Source organism: Ahaetulla prasina, chromosome 4, assembly GCF_028640845.1.
Source record: "Ahaetulla prasina isolate Xishuangbanna chromosome 4, ASM2864084v1, whole genome shotgun sequence".
In the NCBI taxonomy this organism is placed as follows: domain Eukaryota; kingdom Metazoa; phylum Chordata; class Lepidosauria; order Squamata; family Colubridae; genus Ahaetulla; species Ahaetulla prasina.
The window spans coordinates 35,252,948-35,269,183 of record NC_080542.1 but is presented as its reverse complement, the minus strand read 5'-3'; the positions used below and the strand labels follow the sequence as shown (position 1 = coordinate 35,269,183).

Here is a 16,236-nt window from a genome sequence, read left to right as displayed (position 1 = left end):
AAACAAATTAAATATATTTCCAACGAAACATCCTTATGGGTTCACAATGGGGGACAGGACGGCTTTATATGTGTCTGTCACTATTTTCCATGATTTTTTGTTTCTGGCGATATTTTAATATAATATAGTATAATTCATTTAATATCTCTGCAAAGATTGATGTAAGATTTACATACAAGGGGCAATTTGGGTGTTAGCAACTGATTTATGTTTAGTTACTAACAAGAAATATGCCCTTGGTGTGTGATAATAAAATCAAGATGAAAGCGTGCAATATTTGAAATATTATGTACCTTCTAATCAGCATTAACAAGATTATGGCTTCAATAAACTGTAACCACTGTATGTGACAACCACGTCCTAAAAATCTTGCACACCCAATAACTTTGCTGCTGCTGAATAACTGTTAGAGAATATCTTTCACTTTTGCCTTTAGTGAAGAGTAATTAGTGCTCTCTGAATTTGGTTGTTTGCTTGGAAATATTTCATTATCCAACTAGGTAAATATCATCAGAATTGTTTAATGAAATGTCTGCAAACACAGAAGGAGTCCACCGTCCAACCTGAACTATGTACATTCTCTTCTATTGGATTTCCTTCAGGATCTGGGTTATTCTGATGCACTTAGTATAGTTATACAGAACATCTTCAGAGAGTGAAAATATTCTGGCTCAATTCCAATAAAATTAAATTGTTACTGAAAACACAAAAGACGATTGTTCTATAGGGATCGACAGTTTTGTTCAAGCTGCAACTGAATTTAGCAATACTTCCTCTAAAACTCTGTTTCGTAAAGGTGATCTTGTTAACATGTTTTTCCTATTTTTTTTAATGACTACTTTCCTGATTGTATATAAGGTTAAACTTTGTCCCATAATGAATGTTTATTGTTTTATGACTCAGTCTATAAGATACATTATGTTATAACCTGCAGGCTAGAACAATAAAATTGTTAGTATCTCCTTAACATCTCCAGAGGCATTTTTGAAAATAAAGTTGATGCTAGATCCTGATGCCTTACTTTGCAGCAGGCCAGCTTCCCATTTCTTTATATATGATTAAAAGAATCTATTAATAAAGTTAAAGCTATGAGAGGCAGAAAGCCAAAAGCTATGCCCAGGTCCATGATACCTGCTTTTGTAATTCATAATGAATATGCCTAGAACTGTAGCCTTGATATTCACTTACATCATTACTTGGAATTGCAAATCTTCAATACTCAGCAATTAAAAATGTTCTAGAATAGTATTCAAGAAAAAGGTTAGTATGAAAACAACTTAATACCCCTCCAAAGGCTTTTGTTTAGTTCAGATTCTTTCCCTATGAATTTTCATCTTCCTAAATCTCCACTCTTCTTGTAGTCAAATATTTGGGACAAAGTTGTTTAGATTAGCTTACTTATATGACATTTTGCATTTTTGGAATGTATCTGGAACAGCTCACAGTAAACATGAAATTACAGTATCCTATTTGAAAAAATTCAGTTTAACAGTACATGACAAAGCATCAAAGAAATGTCAACAAAATAACTATTTTGAAAAATATGTTTTGCAATAGCCTTTATTTACAATGAAATGATATAAGTTCATATTTTTAAAGGCAAAGCATTTAGAGCAGCTGTCCAGGACTTTATGCAGCCCTGTTTAGAGATGCCAGGCCTAAAAGCTAGAACCACTTACGTGCAAAGCATGTTTTCTGCTCCTGAGTTTAAGTCTTCCCTGATTGTTTTATTTATGATAATTTGTTACATTGGAGCATGTCTCTTGCTTAAAATAAGTACCCGGACATAAATGGTTTTAGTGTTGAGCCCACTGGAGAACTGCACTTGTGTACTTTGGCAAGGCTTAGTGACTGCACTTGAGCATTATAACTTGAGATGTGCTTGAATTTCTGACTTTTATATTCTCTTCTCATACAGCCCATTCTTTTTTTTTTTTTTTTGCTGTTCAGTAAAGACATTCAACATGTGAAGACATCTTCAAACAACAATTTTTCTTTTCTTTTCTTTTTATCTGAACAAGTATTGGAACAAGTTAAAAACAGTATTTTGTAAACCCTGTTCTAAAGGAGTCGAATAGCTATTCCGTAAAAAAAAAAAAGTAATTGCTTACCTGGTCACTTGCAGCAGAGAATTTATAGCTAAAGACAAATGCCTATTATTTTCTGAAAAATGAAATTGTTGGAAGAAATGTCCATCTGGGTTCAGTTCCAGTAAGGAGAAAGACACTGGAAACATGGTAGCTGAATGGAAAGATGGTTTTTAATGGTGGACAGGACCACATGGTTTTGAGGTCCTGGGCAAAAAGGGCAGAGATGCTGAGAGTGCCTGTGTTTTATGTTGGGCTTTCACTTTGACCTTGTGTTCTGATTGGTTGTCAGATTCCCATGGGCCATGCAGGGGTTACCTTGTAGGTTGTCTGTGTCCCAGACTTGGTTGAGCCTTGCTGGGTGATGATGTAATGAAGGGGCTTTGGGCAATTCCTACTATGGCTCTGCCTCAAGGAGTAGATCTTTGTTATGCCCAGGCCTTAATGGCCCATTGACAAAGGTGGGGGGGTGAGTTTCTGCCTCCCTTTTAGGGGAAATATTCTGCCCTTTTAATATTTCCTAAAATGTTTCATTTTTCTAGGAGAAGGGTGGGTGCTAACTTCCTACAATATAATGAAATCGGTGAAGTATTCTTTGGGACAAATTAGAGTCATAAGTGGCATGAGTGCCTCTTCTGTTGGCTTGTAATATTAACCCAACAAATATTTTAAATTCTTCTATCCTGTGTCCAATAAGGATCATCAAAAGTATTAAAATTTCTTATGAAAGCATTTGGGGGTGGGGGAGAAGTTGGTAATTAACTACTAAGGGATCTGCATAACTACATATGATCAAAGCTATAATAGCTATCTTTAATGTCATCTGTGTACAATATTAGTAGGAGATATCTGTTCCCAGTTCAGGAACAAAATAAATCTATAGGTTTTAACTACAGGATAAGGGAATTAATATAAATATTAAGTAGATTGGTGATAACTTTGGCTGATGTCCCAGAATGTCAAAATATTTTTTTTATTATAAAAAATAAAATTTATGAATAAATTTGGACTGATGACTTCCAAAATTATATCAAATCAACAGTGAAGGGCCGGATACGTCGTGTACAGGCCACGTCCACCCCAGCTCTGTAAATGGAAAAATGTTGTGAAATGTCACATGATGGCAACATCACATGGCGAGTTTGACCATAGTAAGTTGCATAACATAGAATCTAATGCCACTTTAAGAGTCAACAAAAGTGGTAAAGAGTTAGTTGTTGCCTCTAAACTCCTGTTTCTCAGTAATCCAGGCAGTGGTTCAAGCTATTATTTATTGATTATTTCTAAAACAATTAATCAGAGATACTTAATGTCAGAATCTTTCAGTATTTCCAGCTGTTATATATTAGATGATAGGGAGAAGGGAGAATTACATTTCCCCAGCCATTTGTTGGAGCAACATATCGTTTTCTGCAGCATTCACAATGGTATTGGTGGAGATAATAGGATTCATCACAACAGTGATATAATGACTATGCAGACTATGCAGTTTGGAAGGTCTTCTTGTGCTGAAGAGACTGGAAAACTTATCTTTAGTGTTGCTTCTACTTTTCTAATCCTGAGATTTATTCCATAGTCTTGATTTGTTTCCTTGCCCTTGCCCTGAACTGTGCGTGGTCCTGATGGACTAGAAAAATAAAACTTATATAGGCACAAGTTACTGGGGAAAATAGCTTCACAAGGAATGAGACCAGTGTCCCGATGCCAGGATTCCAGAACAGTTAATTTTAGCAGAAGCTTGAGAAAAAAAGGAAGTGATAACTAATATTTTATGCTCCAAAGCTGGCATGGGCTAGAAACTTACATATCTCTTTGAAATTCTGAATAGAAAAAAATGCCTGTCTTTAAAAACAAAACAAAACCTTAGTTGGGAGAGGATATTCTTTTCTTGCTGAACACTTTGAAATTTTCCTTTCAATCAACTTGATCTGAAACCTGAAGCTTGGATTTAGCAAAATCCTCTTAATTAGCGGGCAGATGAACTGAGCCTGTACACAGCTTGAAAAACAACTAAATAAAACGTTATTTATCACATTCAAGTGTTTGAAAGCTTTTTTAATTGCCATCAGGTCTTTGGAGATTCAAAACCTAGCTTAATACAAAGGTCATGTTGTGAGTTCTGATTTAGAAAAATCCCTCTTGCTAGAAATTTTGCCAGGCAATCTTTTGCAATTTTGAAAAAGGATAAAATTAGCGTGGGAATGGAAAGTGAATCTTCAAAGCAGGACAGCTGGGCAGGGTAATGGGATTAATTATTCCCCAATGTATATTTGTAGCCCCAATGTATCCAGAGGGCAGAAAGTTAGATGTATCTGCCTTATTGTATTCTTAAATTAACCTTGCTACCATGTAGGTTGTTTCTTTGGAAACCCAACCTGAATAGCCTCAAAAGATTAACTTTTAAATAGGTTTCAAATGTACTATTTCAATAGATGGCAATACTAAATATTCACAGATGACTAATAACCAATCCTGATAATGATGGGCTCTGTTTTATTTGCTTATAAAGAAGTGCAACCTTTAGAGCAGGGGTGTCAAATTCAAGGCCCGGGGGCCAAATCTGGCCCACAGGGTACTTAGATCTGGCCCATGGGGCTGCCCTAGAAAGAGCAGAGTGCCTCTGCCAGAGAGAACAAAGTTCGGGAGGGCCGTGTGAGGCCCTCTCAGACTCCTTTTTGATTGGCAGAGGGCGGCAGGAGGCCGTTGCAGCTGAAAACTGAGCTCGGGAGCCCATTTTCACTGGCAGAGCGCTTGGGCCACCACAGACACCCCCAACACAAGTGATGTCAAGCTAGCCATGCCCACCCTGACCCTGAGATCAAACACAACCCTGATACGGCCCTCAATGAAATTGAATTTGACACCCCTGCTTTAGAGCAGGGGTCTCCAACCTTGGCGACTTTAAGATTTGTGGACTCCCAGAGTTCCAGAGTCCCAAAATTCTGGAGTTGAAGTCCACAAGTCTTAAAGTTGCTAAGGTTGGAGACTCCTGCTTTAGAGGATCTACACTAGAGTATCTAGAGTTACTACAACTTTTCTTAACTGTTTTAAATGCTTTCTCCCTATCGATTTGTATCCCTTGCCAGAAATAAAACAAAAAAGCTGGCTGAGGGGATGAAGTAGATTTTGGGGAATAGCTGATGTTAACCCCCCCCCCCCCAAGATAATCCTATAGCAAGGAATTATCTAAATAATATCTTGGACCAGATTGCAAAAATGTCAGGGAGAAAATAAATAATAAAGTTAAAGTTAAGCTATGTAGACATTGGTTGAAAAATTGAATCAGCTAAGAGTGCAAAGCTTCCACCCCTCAAATCCTCAGTGATCTCTAAAGTTCTTCCAAACTGTACATTTTATGATTGAAAATTCAGTCTGTACCTTATAAGTGAATAGAATTAACAAAGAGAAATGCCTGTTTATGATGAATGGTTTTCAGATGGAGAAAAAGCAGGTAATCGTTTAAAATAGAAATACTGTGCCATAAAAAATTTTTGGGGCGGGGGGGGGGGGTGGAATCTGAGAACGGAACTTTAGCCAGTGACTACATATGTTAAAGGTTGACTGATTAATCACAAATGTTTGCCTACAGGTTCCTATCCTTGCAGAAGTTCCTTGCTTCTAACTTAGTATATAGGCAGCTGTGATTTGCATATCCGTAAAACACAAACTAGTCCTTTTGTGGATTATCCCAACCTGAGTACAACAGGAGAGTCGAGTTAAAAGTGCAGTCTCGGGGATTTTCTTCTTGCTGTTCTTTTGTTCTAAGCCACATCTGTGTTCATTTGAATATGTGAACTGCATGTAAACCAATAAGAACAGAATGCCAGGTTATGTTAGAACCTTTGAACCTATTTCTTCATAAGGCTGAACTTTGGAAAACCGGTTTCTTTTATGAAGAGGGAGGGCAACATTGATATCTTACTTTAAGCTGGAAAAAAATGAAAACGTGTTGACTTTTTTATTGGGAGGTAGTGAAATTGGACTGTTCTTGGTCCACGTTCTTTAGAGAGGATTTTTTTTTGGGTCTTCTTTATTTTCCAGCAGGAGAAAGAACATGCTATGTTTTCTATTTTTGTTTAATTGATATGCAGGATTAAGAAGCATGGATATATTTATTTATTTATTATTTATTTATTAATCCAATTTCTATACCGCCCTTCTCCCGAAGGACTCAGGGCGGTGTACAGCCATATTAAAAATACACAAATACACATAATATAAATAACAGATTTAAAAACATTTAAAACAAATATATTAATTGGCCAGATTGCTAAAACGGTCAAAGCCGACATAAAACCCTTTAAAATTTAAAAGCTATAATTAAAATACATTTAAAATACATTTAGGCTAGACACGCACGATTAAATAATAAAGTTTTTAATTCCCACTTGAAGGTTCGGAGGTCGGGGAGTTGGCGTAACTCCGGAGGTAACTCGTTCCAAAGAGCTGGTGCTGCCACAGAGAAGGCTCTCCATCTGGGGGTCGCCAACCGACATTGTTTGGTCGACGGCACCCTGAGCAGGCCCACTCTGTGGAAGCGCACAGGTCGTTGGGAGGCTATCAGTGGCAGAAGGCGGTCTCGTAAATACCCTGGTCCTAAGCCATGGAGCGCTTTGAAGGTGGTCACTAACACCTTGAATTGCACCCAGAAGGCTACCAGCAGCCAGTGCAAGCCACGCAGGATAGGTGTTATATGGGAGCAACATGGTGCTCCCTCTATTACCCGCGCAGCCGCATTCTGGACTAGCTGGAGCCTCCTGGTGCTCTTCAAGGGGAGCCCCATGTAGAGAGCATTGCAATAGTCCAGGCGAGAGGTAATGAGGGTGTGAGTGACCGTGCGTAAGGAGTCCCGGTCAAGGAAGGGGCGCAACTGGTGAATCAGGCGAACCTGATAAAATGCTCCCCTGGCGACGGCCATCAGATGTTCTTCTAAAGACAACCGATCATCCAGGAGAACGCCCAAGTTGCGCACCCTTCCCCTGGGGGCCAATACTTCACCCCCAACAGTCAGCGATGGTGAAAGCTGGCTGTACCGGGACGCCGGAACCCAGAGCCACTCTGTCTTGGTCAGGTTGAGTTGGAGCCTGTTTCTCCCCATCCAGACCTGCACGGCCTCAAGACACCGGGCCATCACCTCGACAGCTTCGTTGGGGTGGTTTGGAGTGGAAATGTACAGCTGAGTATCATCAGCGTATAGGTGATAGTCCACCCCAAAACCACGGATAACCTCACCCAGCGGCTTCATGTAGATGTTGAACAGGAGAGGCAAGAGAACCAACCCCTGAGGCACCCCACAAGTGAGGTACCTAGAAGTCGATCTCTGCCCCCCTGCCAACACCGTCTGCGAACGGTCAGAGAGATAGGAGGAGAATCACCGATAAACGGTGTCTCCCACCCCCAATCCCTCCAATCGTTGCAGCAGGATACCATGGTCGATGGTATCAAAAGCCGCCGAGAGATCTAAAAGAACCAGGACAGAGGAACATCCCCTGTCCCGAGCCCTCCAGAGGTCATCCACCAACGCGACCAAAGCCGTCTCAGTGCTGTACCCAGGTCTGAAGCCGGACTGGAACGGGTCTAGAAAGACAGATTCCTCCAGGTATTGGGGAAGCTGATATGCCACCACACTCTCAACAACCTATGGCTTTCCCCCTTTCCTTCTCTGCACATGCCATTCAGATTTGTTAGTTTAGTTTCTAAATTTCTTCCTTCTCTCTTTGGTCTGGAAGAAAAGCATTTTAATGCCCGAGCAGATTCTTACTTAAACTGGAGCAGACCAGCCTCACAATGAATGGGATAAGGCATTTGTTCAGAATTTGGCACCTGAATGAAGCTCCTTTGCTGGGTTTAGACTTGGTTTCCCTGGGGGCAGGGGTGAAATCCAGCAGGTTCTGGAGAACCGGTAGCAGAAATTTTGAGTAGTTCAGAGAACCGGCAAATACCATCTCTGGTTGACCCCAGTGGGGAGGGAATGGAGATTTTGCAATATCCTTCCCCGAAGTAGGTGGGAATGGAGATTTTGCAGTATCCTTCCCCTGCCCGCCCACCAAGTCATGTCCACCAATCCACGCCCACAGAATCGGTAGTAAAAAAATTTGGGTTTCACCACTGCTTGGGGTGCTCTTTAGTCCTATAAATGCACCTCCCTTCATACTGGGAAGGAGTTGCTCAGAGAAATTATGCTTCAGGCTTCCTCAGTCTAGGGCTTTCCACTCATGTTGGATCGTTTCTATCATTAGCTAACATCTGCCCAGCGCTGAGTTAGGAAAAGCTTGTACACCTACATTTTGATATTTCTGCATAATTTTTAGTAATAAATAAAAACCTCATCTAAATTAGAAAAATAAGGGATCTTGTTTCTGTCAATGTTTCTCCTTATTAAAATAGTTTATGCTTGTGGTTCCCCCCCCCCAGGAGTTCCAAGTGGCATACTTTTGGGGGATAGAGAGAGGATCATCAAAGCAATTCTCCAAGTTAGGTTTAGGTTGAATGTGGTTGACTGTGGAGTCTTCAATGAGATTAGCACCTGAACGGAGTTGGAATCCATCTCTCTCCACCCACCCACCCTCACATATGGTTCAAAGCTGATTTTCCTATCTCCTCTATAGGAGGAGCAAATAAACCAGATTTCAAAAGGAATTTATTTATATGATTCCATGCTAGGTGACCCTGAAAGCTGTGCGAAGTTGGAATAAGACTTTCTTGTCCTCTCCCATCTCTAAATTCCCCATCAGTTCATTGTTGTGACTGGTTTCTATACTCTCTTTTCTCTGAACTTCTTTCAGTATCCTAAACATTGGTTATTTCCCAGATAAGTTTAAAATGAGGAAAAACAAAGTAGAGCTCTTTGAAGAGCCCAGGCATTCAGTATGATGGATCTTACATCTCCTAACATCAAAAGGCAACAAAAAGTGCCCAGTTATAGGGCAGGGGTCTGCAGCTCTCTTATATTTTGCAATAACTGTTATCCACTGTTTTGAAAAATAGGGAGAAGAAGCTACAGCACAATAAGCACACTGTGTTACACTTAACAGAACATGATAATACATCTAGCTGGGATAAGGGTGTGCCCTTTGGTAACAGTCCAAAATTTGAATCTCTTTTAGGAGGCAAAAGTAGCTCTGCAGACTTAGATGAATTCACAGAGACTGTAACATCATATGTCAGCTTCTGTGAAGACCTGTGTGTACTGACCAGGAACTTGCAAATATACAGTAACAACAAACCTTGGTTCACAGCTAAACTTAAGTAGCTACGTCGTTCCAAAGAAGAAGCCTACAGAAAAGATGATAAAATGCTGTACAATTAAGCCAGACATGTAGGGAGATCAGAGCAGCAAAAAGAAGCTACTCTGAAAAGCTAAAGGATCAGTTCTCAACAAATGAACCAGCAAACATTTGGAAAACTCTTAAAAATATCACCGATTATGGCAAACCTCCTTCCCAGGCTGAAGGAAATTAACAACTAGCAGATGACCTGAACGTGTTTTACTGCAGATTTGAAAGGAAACTACAGCCACCTATCTCCACAAGCCACATCTCAGACACACCAACAACAGCCAAGCCTCCTACAATTGACTCCATCCCATTGGGGCTCACAACCCCTAGTGATCACAGAAAAGGAAGTGCAAAAGTCAGGAAAAGCTCCAGGCCCAGACAAGATAACTCCTCCTTGCTTAAAAGTCTGTGCTGACCAATTGGTCCCCATCTTCACCCAAATCTTCAATAAATCGCTAGAGATGTGCTATGTTCCTTCTTGCTTCAAACACTATACTATCATCCCAGTGCCGAAGAAGCCCACCATCAAGGAACTGAATGACTACAGACCAGTTGCTCTAACATCTGTAGTTATGAAAACCTTTGAAAGGCTAATGCTGTCTCACTTGAAAACCATCACGGATCCGTTGTTTGCATATCAAGCAAATAGATCAACAGATGATGCTGTTAATATGGCTCTGTACTATATCCTACAACATCTTGAATCTCCAAAGACCTACGCAAGGGTCCTCTTTGTAGACTTTAGTTCAGCACTCAACATCATCCTTCCAGACTTTCTTCTAACTAAGATAAACCAGCTAGAGGTACCTGAACACACTTATAAATGGATCATAAGCTTCCTAACAGATAGGAAGCAGCAGGTGAAGCTAAGCAGAATCACATTAGATACCTGTACAATTAGCACAGGGGCCCCCTAAGGCTGTGTGCTCTCTCCACTTCTCTTCTCTCTCTATACCAATGACTGCATCTCAAACGATCCATCTGTTAAACTACTGAAATTCGCAGATGACACAACATTTGTATACTGCACGAGTCAAAAAGAGGGGTGTGAAAATATTTACAGACTCCTTGCATCCTGGACATAAACTGTTTCAACTCCTACCCTCAAAACGACGCTATAGAGCACTGCACACCAGAACAACTAGACAAGAACAGTTTTTTCTCGAACGCCATCATTCTGTTAAGCAAATAATTCCCTCAATACTGTCAAACTAGTAACGAAGTCTGCATTACTATTAATCTTCTCATTGTTCCTATTACCCATCTCCTCCTACTTATGACTGTATGACTGTAACCTTGTTGCTGGTATTCTTAAGATTTATATTGACTGTTTCCCTATGACTACCATTAAGTGTTGTACCTTATGATTCTTGACAAATGTATCTTTTCTTTTATGTACATCAAGAGCGTATGCACCAAGACAAATTCCAAACACACTTGGCCAATAAAGAATTCTATTCTATTCTATTCTATTCTATTCTATTCTATTCTATTCTATTCTATTCTATTCTATTCTATTCTATTCTGTTCAGCTGTAAAATCTTCATCTGTGTGGTGATCTTTTTCTCCAATGGAATAGACTTAGACTTATATCTAAATAATTTATAATTTATTGTTTTAATACTTTTCCTGAACTTTAAATTGCTTATTTTAATGGCTTTTTTGTTTGATTAATTGCTAGCTTCTGGAAAATAGAATTTTTTGTTTGGACTATATGATTTCTTTCTAATCTAAATTGATTTTTTTTAAAAAATTGTGAACAGATTTTAGATGGAGCAAGTTTGATACCTTATGGTTGGTTGCACAGCCAGCCAGATGTTTAGACTGGACTGGGCATTTTTATCCAGCTATTGAGTCTTTCTCAACTGTCTGAAATAGGCAGATGTTGTTTGATGGTATTAAAGGCATCATTGCAAAATATAAGCTAATAAAACTATATTTTGCTATTGACCGATTGTGAGTTTGTCCATACCAATGGTATTCAAGTGGTGCTCCAGATGTGGGATTGCATTCAAGGTGTCTATTACTAATTGATACTACCTTGCTTTCTTTTGCTACAGTTTTTTCTATTCCTATATGCAGATCTTTGTATTTTGAGATTTTCTACAGTTCTTTCTTTTCTCTTCTGCTGTCTCCAGTTATTGCCATGTCCACTATCCAGTCTTTTTTTTATTATCTTTCTTATGGACGGTTGTTAAGTCTGGGGTTCTCTGTAGCATGTGTTTGAATTCTAAAGTCCTGCAGCATTTTAGCTTCTTCATTTTCAATTACTTTGTTTTATGGTCCCACCATTTCTTGCTTGTAGATAAATAGTATTTCTTGCAGATAATCCAATACACCATTGTTGCTATTTTGTTACACTGTTATTCAGACTTTTTGCAACAACTTTTTTTTTTCTTTAGAGGCAGCATTTGTTATCTGTTGCTATCTTCTCAATTCTGATTTTGCATCAATTGATCTTGTCCAGGTAGAATTAGTTCCTCTATCTCTTTCTTTAAGTTTCCTTCCCTTTGTTGGAGAACTTTCTTTTAGAGAAGGTCATGGGGGCTGCCATCATATTTCCTTTGCAAGGATTAAGGTGGCATTTAAAGCAGGAATTGTTCTCAACAAACTCTCCCTCCCCCCACCCCGTTTCTCCTGTTGTTTTCTTACACTAGGCAGGTGCAAACACTTTTTTTCAAAACAAAACCTCTCCGGGACACAGAACTTCCGGTACAATGGAGGTTAAAAGCAAAAACCACTCTGCTTCTGTGATTCCCCCCCCCCCCATCTTTTTCCATATAAAGGATTGGTCCTGTGTCATACTGCCCCACACTCAGAGCTATTGTGTTTTATCCAATGACTTCCTGGTCATACCAGTTGAACTTCCTTAAGCCTTGTCATCTGCTAGATTTATTATGAAAGAAAGCTGGGCTACCACATATATTTAGAATTATAGAGTCCAAAGTAGCATCCAGTTCTGGCTTCATCTAGAGAGAAGATTGGGTAGCTAGATAAAACCAGCTTTGAAAGGTGAGCAAAATATGCTTCCCTGCTTTTCAACAATACTCATTTATTTGCTTGATGTGGTACAAATGAGTTCGCTTGAAAATCTGGGTTTGTTCTTTCTGTCAGCTGAATTCTTTATTGGGCCACTTTGTTTATGTTTTGATGCTGTAATGTTAAATATGGGAAGCAAACTAGAAGGAAGGAAACCATTTCCATTCCCACTCTCACTCCCCTTTGCCCCTGTCCCAGTAATGCTTTCTGAGACTTAGTTCACACGTTGTGTTTAGTCATAATAAAGTGAGATTTTTTTTAGCTTGGCATAATGTGTGAAGCCAACCATTTAGTTTACAGATCTTGGTTATGGCTTTGTGCAATTTATGAATCTATGATTCCCAATATATGACATGGATTTCTTAAACAAATTTTGATTTAGCACTGTTTGTGCATCCATATGGTAGATATGAATGCTACTCTTCTGTTTAATAATTGTTGCATATATAGTAAGTGTTGCCGTTCTCTTGTCCTGGTGTTTATTTATCAGGTCCAAATTTCTGAAGTAATTGTATTCCTCCCCCCCATCCCTTCTTAGGCATATATATACATTGGGCTGGATGTAAGAAACAAAATTTCTAAGTGATTGGCAGGAGTGGAGGAAGTTAATCTTCATAAATGGTCTATTCCCGTGATGGCGAACTTATGGCACGTGTGCCAGAGATGGCACGCAGCGCCGTCTCTGTGGGCATGTGAGCTGTTGCCCCAGCTCAGCTTTGCCGTGCATGTATGTGTACCTCCCACCCGCCACCTGGTCTTCAGATCTCTGCTGTGCATACACGGGGGCGTGGCACATGCAGGAGGCCATGTGCAAATGCAAGGGACACGCACATACACAGGGGTGGAGTGCATGTGTGGGGCACGTATATTACATTTTGGGGGTTATCCATCACTGGTCTATTGTATTCACTCCCTGCTACTGCTACTGGATTAATCAGAGCAGGATTAAATCATGGCTGCTCATTCTTCCTTTCCCTGTCTACAGTTGGGAAAGGAAGTTGAACTGCACTCAGCAACTTTGCAGGCATCCTCAAGCAAGTTTCCTCCTGTGACTCAGGTTTATCTTCCCAGGAAGAGAAATATTTTCCACTGAAGTCATCTTATTCTAGAACAAAACTAGGATGTTTGCGGGCATCATCATCTATGAATCATGGAGATGGTATCTTCACACTCATCATGATCTAGTTTAATCAAGAGACCTGGTTAATGGTTTCTGAATCCTGTGATTATGTTGTCTTTTCTTCCTATAGTTTTCATACCTCGACAAGAAGAATGCTATATCTACTTTCTAACTTGATGAATCAAGCATCATGTCCATGTTTCAACTGAAATAAATCCTTGCTCTTTGTAGTTCCTGGTCCTTAAGTGATATAGCCCATCTTTTGATCTTGCAGGTCAGCAGACCTGGGTAAGGAGTCCATATGATAATAAAGGCACTAATTGTTTGAGGGGTTACCATGAAGTTTATTTTTTTCCTGCTCCAAGAGATGTTTCTAGTGTTGTAGAAGAGTCTGCAGGATCATATAACATAACATAACATAACATCAGAGTTGGAAGGGACCTTGGAGGCCTTCTAGTCCAACCCCCTGCCCAGGCAGGAAACCCTACACCATCTCAGTCAGATGGTTATCCAACATTTTCTTAAAAATGTCCAGTGTTGGAGCATTCTCCGTTATGGTGGAGACAGCAGTCAGAGTGGGTGGAGCTCCTCTGTTCAGATTGGATAACTGAGTCTGTTGAAGCTGAAAGTCCCGCCCCTTGCTGCTGGGAACCCCAGATTTTGACTCAGTTGTTCAGCCTGGATGGTTGCGTTGTGGATTTCTCCCTGCCTGACTTGCAGGATATATACTTGTGAGTAATATTTTTCTTATTTTTTTGTCTGGTTGTAGAGCCCCTTTATTAGTTCTGTTGAACTAAGGTTTTATTGTGGAGGGCTTTCTCCGCTGGCTGCAGAAGTTTTTATTAGTTCTGCTTCAATCCTGTTGAGCTGCAGGCGTTCCAGGATATTTTTGGTGGGGTTTTTAGCGCCCCCGAAGCCAGCAGGGATTGGATGAGTGGAGTTATTCGCTCCCGGTATCGTTGGGGCAGCTTCTAGCGCTGCTGAGGGCTTGCTGGGCGGTGTAGGAATTGTTTGGATTAGTTTGCCGCCCGGCTTTAATTCTGATCGCTGAGGAGTTTTTGTTTCCGCTCCCACAGGATAGCCTGCAATTTACCCAGCCCTCTGTCTCCTATTTCGCGCGATCTGACGTTTCCCGCCAAAAACAGTTTTATTTATTTATTTTTTTATTTTATTTTATTCAATTTCTATACCGCCCTTCTCCCGAAGGACTCAGGGCGGTGTACAGCCAAGTAAAAAATCACAATATCAATATTAAAAGAAATTAAAACAAGCATATTATAAATGGCCAAATTTAAAACGAATTAAAATATTAAAATATAAATAACCCAATAAAATTTTAACCCAATAAAATTTTAAGCCAGTCCCGCTTGAATAAATAAGTGCGTTTTCAGCTCACGGCGAAAGGTCCGAAGATCAGGTACTTGACGAAACCAGGGAAGCTCATTCCAGAGCGGGAGAGCTCCCACAGAGAAGGCCCTACTCCTGGGGGCCGCCAGCCGACATTGTTTGGCGGACGGCACCCTGAGAAGGCCCTCTCTGTGAGCGTCTGGTCGGTGGGAGGCAACGGTAACAGCAGGCGGTCCCGTAAGTACCGGGTCCTAAGCCATGGAGCGCTTTAAAGGTGGTGACCAAAATTTTAAAGCGCACCCGGAAGACCACAGGAAGCCAGTGCAGACTGCGCAGGAGTGGTGTTACATGGGGGCAACGAGTTGCTCCCACTATTACCCGCGCAGCTGCATTCTGGACTAACTGCAGCCTCCGGGTGCACTTCAAGGCAGCCCCATGTAGAGAGCATTGCAATAATCCAGGCGGAAGTTACGAGGCATGAGTGACCGTGCATAAGGCATCCCGGTCAAGGAAGGGGCGCAACTGGTGCACCAAGCGAACTTGGTGGAAGGCCCTCTTGGAGACGGCCGCCAAATGATCGTCAAACGACAGCCGCCCATCCAAGAGGACTCCCAAGTTGCGCACCCTCTCCGTTGGGGCCAATAACTCGCCCCACAGCCAGCTGCAGCTGCAGCTGACTGAACAGTGCCGGCATCCACAGCCACTCCGTCTTGGAGGATTGAGCTTGAGTCTGTTTCTCCCCATCCAGACCCGCACGGCTTCCAAACACCGGGACAGCACTTGACAGCTTCGCTGGGGTGGTCCGGGTGGAAAAGTACAGCTGCGTATCGTCAGCGTACAGATGATAACTCACCCCAAAACCACTGATGACCTCGCCCAGCGGCTTCATATAGATGTTGAACAGGAGGCGATAGAATCGACCCTGAGGCACCCCACTGGTGAGGCGCCTCGCGGTCGACCTCTGCCCCCCTGTCAACACCGTCTGCGACCGGTCGGAGAGATAGGAGGAGAACCACCGATAAACGGTGCCTCCCACTCCCAATCCCTCCAACCGGCGCAGCAGGATACCATGATCGATGGTATCGAAAGCCGCTGAGAGATCTAATAGGACCAAGGCAGAGGAACACCCCCTGTCCCCGGCCCTCCAGAGGTCATCCACCAATGCGACCAAAGCTGTCTCCGTGCTGTGACCGGACCGGAAGCCGGACTGGAACGGGTCTAGATAGACAGCTTCATCCAGGTACTGGGGAAGCTGCCACGCAACCACACTCTCTACAACCTTCGCCACAAAGCGAAGGTTGGAGACTGGACGATAGTTACCCAAAATAGCTGGGTCCAGGGAAGGCTTCTTGAGGAGGGGTCTCAC

At 41.4% G+C, this 16,236-nt stretch overlaps 1 protein-coding gene across 2 annotated transcripts in view; it reads left to right on the top strand.

Moving 5' to 3' along the window:
- The window catches only part of ITGA3 (integrin subunit alpha 3), a 100,721-nt gene that overhangs the window by 20,326 nt on the left and 64,159 nt on the right, over window positions 1-16,236 (top strand). Inside the window, exon 1 of one of the 2 annotated variants that reach the window (XM_058180696.1) lies at window positions 13,672-14,074. The exons of the other annotated variant lie outside the window; for it this stretch is intronic. The gene's annotated coding sequence lies outside the window, so the exon portion shown is untranslated. Of the gene's footprint in view, window positions 1-13,671; window positions 14,075-16,236 lie in introns of those variants that run through there. 2 annotated transcript variants of the gene reach the window in all.